The 12,172-nt window shown below is 35.4% G+C and overlaps 1 protein-coding gene across 4 annotated transcripts in view; it reads right to left on the reverse strand.

Annotated features, from left to right (window-relative positions):
* Positions 1-7,064: 7,064 nt before the first annotated feature.
* The window catches only part of LOC149564183 (zinc protease PQQL-like), a 244,349-nt gene continuing 239,241 nt past the window's right edge, over positions 7,065-12,172 (reverse strand). For 2 of the 4 annotated variants that reach the window (XM_089827248.1, XM_089827245.1), the window contains 2 exons: positions 8,131-8,325; positions 7,065-7,159 (listed from right to left, as the gene is read on the reverse strand). The gene's annotated coding sequence lies outside the window, so the exon portion shown is untranslated. Of the gene's footprint in view, positions 7,160-8,128; positions 8,336-12,172 lie in introns of those variants that run through there. The other 2 variants (XM_089827246.1, XM_089827247.1) reach the window with 2 other exon arrangements.

A 12,172-nucleotide genomic window follows, 5' to 3' on the forward strand; every position in this document is an offset into this window, starting at 1 on the left:
ATTTTGTTGTATCTTTCCAACTCTTTTTTGATGTGGAGAATTTTTTTTTTTTTTCCAATGTCCGTTGAGAAAAAATGAAAATTCTTGTCAATTTGGAGATTTTTTTTTACTATTTTCCTTGATGTTTTTCTGATACTAAAACTTCATTTTTACTAAGAGAGTACTTCTCCTCATTCCCTAGTCTATTTGATCCCACCATGCTTTGGTTGAATCCATCCTTTTCCAAGATTCAATTTCTTTTGGTGTTCCTACATATCTCTTCCTTCAGTGTACTTAATTTTCCAAGAAATTTAAGTCAAAATCATTAATGACCTCCAAATATTGAAATTCCTTTGGTTGTGGTTTTCGTATCAAGGTTTTTTTTAGCCAAACTTGTGTCATTTTGATGGGTTAATGGGCTACAAATTGTTTTCCACCTTTTGTCATATTAGAGAGTGCTTCTAGTGGATATGCATGTTTCTTTCCTCATAAAGTGGTTATAACCACATCTTCTCTCATGTTGTTTATGCCCTCCCTTCCTATTAGTTTGAAAGGCATACATAAACCACCTTACAAATTGCATCTATAATGAAATGCTTCTTGAGGGTAAGGCATCATATCTTCCTCTTGCATATCCTTTCAAGGTTTTAGAAAAAAAGTATCATCTGACTACATTCCTCATATACCTAATTCTTGTTCACAAAGGTGTAAAATGTGTCCAAGTGGTAAACTGGTGATCCTTGCCTTTCCCCACATAATTTAGGCACAATGTTAAAAAATATTGAGCTCAACTTGTTTGGTTTATAATTGAATCTCCTAAGGTCCAATGGTCTGATGTCATTAGGAATCAAGGGTTCCCCTAGGAATGGATGATGCCTTCTAAAAAAAAAATTATTACCTTGAACAAGAGAAAATGTTATCCTTTCTTGAAAATTCTCCCTTAATGATCATTATATATTTGACACCTCTTTTTGAGGAAAGTCTGATCTACTAGGTCTTTTGGGTTTTTCCCTCTACCAAAGTACACTTGGAACAAAATCCTTTTACTTCTTTTGTTCTAGGAAATTGAATGTTCTAGGTAACTGCACAATATTAATTGTGAGCAAAAATTTGGCACAAAATTATTAGTTAATCAAATTGTTGGTTGAAATCCTATGATCTTTCCACACAATACTAGTATCTTCAACACAATTTGGCCAATGAATGGGTTTGTTCCTTAAAGAATCAACTATCCCTTCTCTTTAGGCCCTGCAAAACCTAGGCAAGTGCACCTTTACTATTACCTTTCAAAATGGTTTAATGCTTCTTAATGTGGGATTCTTAGATGATACTCTTGAAAATGACAAGTAATATTTCAAGGAGAAATCAAAATTATGAATTGAATGCTTTGGAATATTCCTAAATGATTGAGAAATGTGATTGGTTGTATTTAGTAGCATGCACAATCAAGCAAAGAACCTTACCAACTACAATTGTATATTGACTTAAATGAAATGAGCAAGACTAACCCTTAATCCAATATTGGGGAAATGGAGTCAACCTCACAGTCTTACTATTATCTAACCCTTTGGAGACATCATGGACACCATCAACTACTGGACATAAATTAATATACAGACTCTAATCTAAATGATTTTAACCCCAACCAAAGGAGATAAGTTAGACAAACTTTGCATTGCATGCAACATTTGATAATCAAGTGCATGTATTAATTTCAATCCATCAAACAATTCTGTAAATCCAAGAGGACAATTTAGAATGCAAGCAAGTAAAATACCAAATACCCAAATTGAGAATTTAAAGAAAGTTCCTTTGTATTGCTTTCAAGATAAGGAAATACAATAGTGCATATACCAACAAGAAAATGCAAAAGTATTTATATCTATCCACCTATATATATATATATATATATATATTGGGATACCTCTAGGATGAATGTCTGCAAGTCCAACCACTTCTTCCGTCTGGAAATCCTTACATCCATTTAAAACTTAGTGATTTTTTTTTCCATGGAAATCATTTTGTCCAATAACTTATGAAATGCATTCATTTGGAAATATTTCTCTTCTTTAAACTTGGCCATAGCTCTTTATGGGAGCATTGGTAACTCATTTCTCTAGCTTTCCCAATCTTTGAATCTTCCCAAACTTTCCTTAATGGCAGGAACGACCTAATGATCCATAGAAGTGATACAAATTTTTCTTAGTCTTTTGATACTCCTGGTCTATGTAATCCAAGTTCCTAGATATTGCATCAAGCATATCAACTATGGCTTTATTCTAAGAAGGATAGTCTAGATCTCTTTTGGTCACCTCATAGAGTCCTCTCAATTCAAATTTGGAATGGCTCCACTTCCTTTCCAGTTCTGATACAATAGTTTTATTCTTCTTAAAGAAGTCCAACAAATGGTTGACATTACGAAAACCCTCATAGATTTCATCACATTTTCCCAAGATGATCCTTCCTAAAAGAAAGGATTTATTCTTATCTCTTTTGAATACAATCCTTATGTACATCCTCTTGATTTGGTTCCTCAGGCCATTTTTCTTGAATAGTGATGGCAGGAGAAATTTAGTGAACTACAATAACATTATATTCCCTAGGAGTCTTCAACTTATGCAGTTCTTAAAGTCTCCTTGTTTTCATTTGCATTTTGTTGATTGTTTTATTTACTTTAGTTTCCCTTATTCACAACTCTACAATCTTTTTCTGCATATGTTTAACTTGGGCTTGGTTGAAAATTGCTTTATGTGTCATCTCAGTGGTATAAATTAAAGGGCTAGTGTTGTCAATAGTTTTCACTAATGCCATTCCATATATTCCTCTCAAAATATCAACATCTTGGGTTTATTAGCCCTGAATATTACCCAAGTGGAAAGAGTTTCTATTTTAGAACCCTGATCCTTGCACCTTCATAAGAGTCTGAAACTCTGACACAAAACTAGGGCCCTCCCGCTTCCTAACTTGATCCAGGAAGAACAATGCCTTTAGTGCCAACCATGGCATAATTAATATGTCACCTTTTTGTACAATTTCTCTTGCTTCTTCCTTAATGGAAGATATGCCATCTAGGTGCAGTTCATCAATCATCTGCTACAAAATTGCTACAAGTTGTGACTCATCTACACCTTCCAATCTTTTAGTTTTTCTTTCATCAAAGTCCTTCATTTTATACCTCATCCATAAATCCTTAAATTCTTGGGTCTTTGTGTAATTCTCTTGCTCAATAATCCTCAAGGATATTGCCTCCCTTTCATCTTCAGTGTCCACATGTTCATCACATTCCATAGTCTGTGCATTATAACCATGTTCCTTCTCTTGAAAAACTGGGGGTGGTAACGTTTCTTTAGTTACCACATTCTTCTTCAGGCTCCTTAAGATGTGACCAACTTCCTCTAAACCTCCTTCATTATGTGAGTTCTCATAAGAAAACAAAGGGGCACTTGTTCCCTCAATCACGTTTAATTATTGCATAGGAGTAGAGGAATCTAAATTAGATTTATTTGTCATCAACTTTCTCCTCTTTTTTGTTGGTAGAGGTTGAGGTTGCTCAATTCCTTTCCTCTTCTCTTATTTGATGTGTGCTCCTAATATAACTTATCAAAATCTTGAATACACCTATCAATCCTAATTGCTTCAAACTATTCCTTAGTATAGAAGTGAATATCCTTCAGCATAGGATTTCCCACCATGAAACCATCAAAAATTATGTGGTGGGGTGTTATGTTTCCTTTCCTTTTCGATTGAGCTATATCTGTTTCTATGCATAATAGTAGCCATATGAATTCCAAGAAACATACCCTTTTAGATACAAAATGTGGTATTCTATGGGGTGGTTGTCTACACCCATACAATCTAATCAGTGTGAAGTTTGGTTTGTAGATCCAATTTCCAAGAAATTCATAACCCTTATCAGGTAAGAATTCCTTGGGCCTTAGCATAATCTTTATTTGGTGAGGCATGCATATCCCAATCTTGACACCACATCTAAACTTGCAATTTGTTACCTTCTTCAATGCAAGTGTTTTTGAAGTCTTCTATGGGCTAATTGCATGTAAAGTAATTTGCCAATCTCACTAGAAAAGTTGAACTCTAAGTAACTATGAGGGTTTTGAATTCTCATACACATATACATATAATCCAATGGGATCTTTTGTTTTTCATCTTCTCCAAACAATTGGGACCATGCATAGTAGGCATTTTTAAAGAAAACTCATGAAAGAACTAGATGAGGGCCCATGTGCTCAACTAACATTAGTCTAATATTTTGGTCTCTAGTCATGAAATGTGCAATTTCCCTACATCTAGCAAGTTTCATCACTGCTCCATGTCAATCTCAGTGAGAGCTTGGGTAGTTAGGTCAAAGCATACCTTAATGCAGGTGATGACTAGCATGGGCATCACATCTTCTTTCTTATTGTTTTGGTTGCTGATTCATACTGTTATGCTAGGATTTTCATGAGCTCAATGTCCACAAATACATTTGGCACAATGATCTTGGCTAAGTCTAATCTCCATGGATTATTCCTAGGCTCTTTTTCATCCTTGTTAGCATAGAAATACCAAAATAGAGACCTACCATAAATTGAAAGACTTCATCTCTACATCTTCTTAATAGAGGAAGACCTAGGAAAATATATCTAAAAGCATTTTCTAAAGAACTTTCTCCACAATTTTTTTCTTAGTCTTTTTAGTGCTAACTTCTCTTTTAACCAACATTTTGATTTTGGGAAAATGAAACTTGAATTAGGTTAGAGAGTTAAACTTACTATTTTTTGGGTTGCATAAATCACTTCACAACCCCTTTCTTTCTCTCCAAATTTATTTCAAACTCCATATGGCACTTCACATGAAACAATTTAGCTTCTTTAATAGTTAGTCACCCTTATTTCTCATTAAATTCACAATCATGACCTCAAACCTTTTGCACAAGTGACCACTTCATAACTTCCCTTAAGCTATCAACTCAAACATTCCTCCTATTTAATGTTTCATACTTTAAGAGATCCAAATTGATGTGCTTTATTTATTTTAGATCTTTGATAATGTTGAAAAGTCAATTTCGCACTCACAATTGTTGAACAACAATGTCCATGATCTAGTGAAGAATCACTAGTTTGCATGCTCTACACTTCATCCCTTTTGAAATACTGAAAACAACAAAATTTCACTATTTCACAAGTATCTTTCCACCTCTTATCCGATATGGGGAGACAAATTAATCTTAGGGTCTACCTGCACAATCAAGCCTAGGTGCATCAATCCAATCAGAGCTTCATGGGTAGCAATGTTTCTATAAGACCAACCTCCAAGTAGGAGATTACTCACTCCAAGTGGGAGATTGTTGGTTTATTGTGACTGACCAAGCAAGTGTTATATATTCACCTTGTATCATTGCCAGTGTCCAGGGTTGGGCCAAGCCCCAATTGGGGTTTTAGAGATGTAGTCCTATTTTTGGTTATCCTAGGTTAACTTGTGAAGCTTTTTTAGGTTAATTTGGTAATCAACATTGGTAAGCCACCTAAAATGCCTACAAATAAGTTGGTGGTGCAATGTGAAATCAGTATATGGTTATTAATGTGGTGGATATAGCCCATATTGGGTGATCTTAAATCTTTATACTTTTGATTTTTTATCTTCTCATTTCCACATTATCTTAATATTGTTGATTGCTCATATCTACCTAAACCTTAACAATCTCATGCTCTAAGATTAAGACACGAGTCATCATTGTATCTAATAATATGCTTTACCTTTCCTTTAAAGAAAGACTATTAGACACTTTGTATCATAGATCAAAAGACAAAGAAAGGCTATTAGACACTTTGTATCATAGATCAAAAGATCATGCCTTGTATATCACAATGTCAAGAAAGCTCATTTACTTCATGATTTATTTTGGAATGGTTACATTAAAAGCAATAAACCAAAATAAAGTTTGACAAAAGATAGGATTGGAAATCAAGTTTTGTTTGAAGAAATAAGGAATTTTCTAGAAGGTTTGGACAAGTTGACAAGAATAATATAGATGAATCCTCTTCTAATGAGCATGTTGGAAATAGAGATTGATATAGAAAAAATAGATCATGCCTCCACATAAAGGTCATCATCCTTATGTATGATTCTTACTTATTACATCATGATGTAAATTTTAAAGTTTGACATGTAGGTTGGCTTCCTAATGTAATTAATAACTTGTATCGACAAATGGTTGGCAATTATCAGTATTCACATCTTATGATTAAAGGACATCAAGATTGAAATGACTATATTGGGTCTCCTAACCATGCCAACACTCACATCAACTAAGAAAATCCTAGGAGTTGAATTCATTTATCAATCAATAATTATATCTCTACTATACATATCATAGTTGATGACAAAATCAAGTGTGAAACCAAACTAAGAAAATCCTAGGAGCAAAACATGAGATGTAAACTTGAATTCGTTTATCAATCAACAATTATATCTCTACTATACAAATCATAGTTGATGACAAAATCAAGTGTGAAATCAATACTCATTCTTCACCATATTGTGATTTGAGACAAAGAATCACAAAGCATTAATTCAATCTTTTTTCACTTAAATAAAGAAATATTCCAATTCTAAGTTTACATAAATTTGACACAAAAAAATCCCTTACAATTAAATATTTTTTAATTTATTTTTATTAATATTTTATATATAAATATATATATTAGATTCTTTAGATCATCAAAAATTAAAATTTTCTAACCCATTGCAAGTATATTGATTTTTTTAAAAAAAGAATGTGATTGTTTTCTAAATGAGCCAAAAGAAATAAATATACAACAATTAGGACGGGCCTCCATATACTTGAATAGAAAAAATATGTTTAATTTTTTAATTTCTTTTTATTCTTTTCTTATTATTTTAAATTTCAGCGGGAACATTCCAGCCATTATTATTATGGGCTGTTGCGAAAACCACCTACCTAGAAGCAGTTACATAAATATTGTTTCTGGACTAGTCATGTTCCCGCCATAAACTTGAATTCATGGGAGATGCTGATAAAGGAGCTCAGCAAGAGAACGTATATGTTTGAGGAGTAGCATCTCAAAATGCATCTTCATGCTATACTTCTGGTCTTCCTTGAATACTGCAACCAAACAGCCGCTGGAACTAGTACAATAACAGTTGCAATGCTCATCATAACCTGCAATCAATGTGAGTAGACTTCAAATCCCAGATAAGTAGAAACATGAAAATCTGGGGGATACAAGTTCAGTGAATTATGAGATGTTAACTACGCCAAAGAAGATTAGCACATCTGAAAAAATAATATTTGGTGGTGTTCTTTTAGAGCCCAAATAAGAAACTCAGAAATTCGGGAAGAAAGCCAGAATTGAATATCTTGGTACCCAAAATTTGCCGTTTTGGCATTTCAGAAGGGAAAACAGCACTGCTATAGAAATTTGACAGTTGAAAATCTGACATCCAAAATCATGTTACTGTACATTTGCTGTGAAGGCAACAAAGTCTACAGGAGCAAGCACATACATCACCAGAGCATCGGAGAGTTTAGTATCTTAAAAGAGCCGAGGAATTATAATCCCCAAAAACAGGATTTAGGGGGTGGTTGGAGGAACCAACTCACGAAGACTATGCAAAGCAATCTTTTTGTGCAACTGCATCCCATTTTTTTTGGTCTCAGTATTGATTATCCTCACAAACCACGATGGATTATGACCAAGCTCATTTATAATTGAGACGGAATAACCTTGTCACGTGTATTAGAAGCAGAACACATCAACGATAATTCACAGCGAATAGTACAAATCACAGAGGAATCATTGTTACTTCATATAGTTTAATAGTACACAGGATTCTCTGGAAGTTTTCATTATCATTCATTTGACAAAACGTAGGGATATCTCAGTCAAAAATTGTCCATTTTAAAGTTACAGATTAGTTCTTCCCGTGCTTCGATAGTCCAGTTTAATTTAAAAATACCTTTTAGTTCTTATCTAAAAGTCAAGAAAAAATTACAAAACATCAAACCCCAAATGGTTTTTAATGCTTTCTGAAAGCAAGCAAAATTCTAGGGCATTTCAAATTGTTCTCATCAAAGCTAGCTAAATGTAAAAATGAAGAAAGTTAAAAGGAAATTTTACACCGTAACCTTACCTTTTCTGCCTTGCTTGATCGGTTCATTGCAGTAAAGAGGAAAGCTTTCAATCTCTGGAACACAGGTAGCTTTGGCATTAGTACAACTACTGTATACTGTTTTGTGCAAGGTGATGGCAATATTCTCTTCAGTTTTTCTTGTATTTTCGTTTGAGTTAAAGATGACCTGATCGTGCTGCGACATTCTTCCTGAGCCTGTAAATGACTATATTGGATTATTAATGAAGAAATATGTTTTCTGTAAGATGCGCGTATAATTATTTTACAAAGTAATTGAAATCATACCCTTTGAATAACATTTCTCATAGAAATTTAAAATAGTCTTTCACAGTTCTTGTCCAATAGCAAAAATTGTAGAACATTCAACTATACATAAAAAAGTTGTAATTGTGAAAATTCCTATTGCAGCCACCGATTATTAATCTCCTATCGTAAATGATTATTAAACTGCTGAAAATAAATTCACAGCTAATATCGAAAAATAACACAAGTGCAACTTCACAAATTGTCTCTGGAAAAACCCCCAAGGGAAAACTAGTTTTGCAAGATTGTTTGCTATCACTGCAAACTCATTTGCTAACACTGCAAATGCTTCTACAGCTCCTTGTGTTCCTCTATTTTGTTCACCAAATGCCTCCCTTGACCCCTCTTTTATACTACCTAACCAAGAGGTTTCTAGTTGTTTCTTGATCAAGACAACCTAACCAAGAAATTTTTAGTTGCTTCTTGATAACAACCTAACCAAGAAGTCTCTAGTTGCTTCTCGATTAAAACAACTTAACCAATAGGTTACTAGTTGCTTTTAGAAGGAGTCAATTAATTAACAAATATTTGCTAATTAATCACATATGGACAAACAACTGTTCAAGCTGCCTAAACTAATAGACTAACACTCCCTCTTAGCAAGGAAGCTATTATGCATGACACCCAACTTATCTCTGAAGAAGATGATTTTAGCCTTCCCCAATGCCTTAGTCAGAATGTTTGCTACCTGCTCCTCTATAGGTATGTACTGTCGCTGAACAACCTCCCATTGTACACAATCTCTGATGAAGTCTATATGTTTAGACCTATCATGAAATACTCGATTTTTAGACAACTTGATGCAACTCTGATTGTCGCAGTGTATCACAATAGTCTCAACTTTCTGACCAAACAAGGCTACTAACAACTTCCGAAGCCATATAGCTTCACATGTCGCCAGCTAGCTGCTATGAATTATGCTTGTGCTGAATTCAAAGCCATTGACTTTTGCTTCCTGCTGAACCAAGATACAACTCTTGATCCCAACTAAAATGACACCCTAAAGTGCTCATTTTGTCTATCGTACTTCTTGCCCAATCTACGTTAGTATAGCCCATCAACCTAATACCTTCACCTCAAACATATTTGATCCCATACTCAACTGTACCACGCAAGTAACGCCATACATGCTTGGTCACTGTCCAATGCATTCTCTTTGGTTCAACCATGAATTGACTAAGAGAGTTTACTGCAAATGCTATATTTGGCCTAGTGTTGACCAAATACATACCTAGTGTTGACCAAATACATAAGCGAACCAATCAATTGTTTGTATAAAGTGGGATCTACGTCTTTCTCCTTATATGTATTTACCTTCCTCCAATTCATGATCATGGGTGTAGACATGGCTTTCCAATCCTCTATCCCAAATCTCTTCAAGATTTCAATGCAATATTTCCTTTGACCAAGGAAAATCTCTCCATCTATCTGCCACATCTCCATGCCTAGAAAGTAGTGCATACGTCCCAAGTCCTTCATCTCAAACTCTTCTGCAAGGTCCCTCTTGCAGTCTTCTATGAGCCCTAGTCACCAGTAAGAAACAAGTTGTCCACATAAAGAACAAGAATGAGAACCTCACCCCCAACCGTTCTATATAAGATATAGAATAGTTCTTCCTCTCAACAACTCCATTTTGTTGTGGATTGTAAGGAACAATCCACTCTCTCTGTAATGTCCCCTCTTTAGTTCGACATGGCATTGATCATGGATTTGCCTATTCCAGACTCTCGTAGGCAAATGGTGTGGAAAGAGAGTCAATTCTGCGGATCAGATAGTCATATCTTGCTCTTGAAGAAGTGTTAAGAGGTTATATTTTATCATTATGTGATATTGGGGCCCACATGTTATAATTTTAATTTGAGTTGCACTTTTTATTTTGTAAAATTACTTTATTATAAAAAAGTGCATTATAATGAGAAATTATAAAGGATGTTTCTAGAAGTTCTAGCAACTTCTTAGAAAAGTGAATAAATAGAGGGCTGGGCCTCTCATTTGGACATGCTTGGATTGGAGAACTCTTCTACTTCTTCATTGTGAAGACATTTGTGGACTTTGGATCTGCAAATTATTTGATCTTTGGGAACGAATCACTCCCTTGGATTGGCGACTTTGAGGGTGTGAAATATCACCTGAATTGTTGCATAATTGGAGTTGGTATTCAGCCATCTCATTGGAGCTTATTGAGAATTCGTTGTTAGGGTTTGTTTTTGGTTGGAATAAGGATTTCAGATTTGCCTTATCATTGGAGAAGCATTTGACAAGAGTTTGAAGATAGGATAAGTGCATTTTCAGAATTGGCAAAGCAGGGTTCGAAACCACATAATTGCTCATATCTCCTCAACCTCTTGGAGTTATTTTTTATGGTTTTACAGGGTTACTACCTAAACCTAGGCGCCCATTTTCCTTGCATTTGGGGGTCCCAAAACCCTAATATTATTTTATTTCAGCAGCCGTACAGGTACGGCCTGGTACGACCCTGCTAGTTTGGGCAGCAGCAGCAAATTAAGGACAGTTTGGGGGTGCGGTTGGAGGTCTTCATCAACGATCTGCAGCAAAACGTGGTGTTCTTCCATAGTTCTTCAAACCAGGTTCTTGCATTCTGAAATATATGTCAATTTTTGGGTAAATTTGCTGTCATACAGTCATTGTAATAATCAGTCCAGAATTGGTAATAAAATAATTTCAGAATTTATTGCATTGTAATTGAAATATAGTTCAATGGCTTTATATATATTGTAATTCTGTGATTATATTCTGAAAGTATCAAATCTGAAATTACCATATTCTGAATATTGTTACTGTTACATGCCAAGTGTTTGACAAAATTCCTAAGTTCAGTTTGAGGGTTTCTGTGGCCTTTATAGAGAGGGTCATTACAGTGGTATCAGAGCTATAAGTCCTGCCATCCTGTGGAGGTCTTATAGGGAATTTGGAACAGCTGGATAGGAGGGAAAGTGTTTGACGAAATGTCAAAACACTAAAATCAGAGCATGCGACAAAGGCCTTATAATTTCCGCAATACCAAAGCAAGACAAGATAGGATTTCTGACCTGCAGAGCGAACAGTCTAGCTCATCTATCCAGGTGGACATAGAATCCAGTCATACAGACACAGGGGAGGTATTTTTTGATCAAGACTACGACTACAATATGGATAGAGGCGGGAATGCCGGTCCAGATCCGCAAGAGGAAAGATTTTTACAGTTATTAGACACCCTGGCACAGGGACAGCGATTAGCCGAACAAAGAGCACAAGAACAGAATCAGAGAATGGAGCTTATGATGCAGATGATGGCTCGACAAATGGGGTTGAACGCTAACATAGGTGGAGGGAATAATCAGAATGGTCACAATCAGAATGGGAATAATCAGGATGAGAGACATAATGGAGGCGAACAAATTGGGAACAATTTCGGTCATGCCCCCCAGCAAGCTCGGACAGTAAGTTCGAGGCCTATGATTCCTACGTTCCTTCCTAGAGCTCCAGAGCAGCCGGTACCAGAACCCCAGATCACTGACATACAGGATCAGCTGAGGAGAGATTGGGAAGCAGGAGGACCAGATTTTACAGCTGCAATCACCTTTAGAGAGTATATGGATGTGCGGATGAAGCATATGCCCCGTGGACAAGACAGGACTCAGAACTATGAGCTACGAAAGAAAGTAGGAAAATTACAGTTACCATATTATGATGGCTCGGGGAAGTCTACAGCAAGAGCTTGGGTTCAAAAGCTTGACAC

This window comes from Cupressus sempervirens, chromosome 4 (assembly GCF_028749045.1).
Source record: "Cupressus sempervirens isolate cs-2001-9-10 chromosome 4, ASM2874904v1, whole genome shotgun sequence".
Lineage (NCBI taxonomy): Eukaryota > Viridiplantae > Streptophyta > Pinopsida > Cupressales > Cupressaceae > Cupressus > Cupressus sempervirens.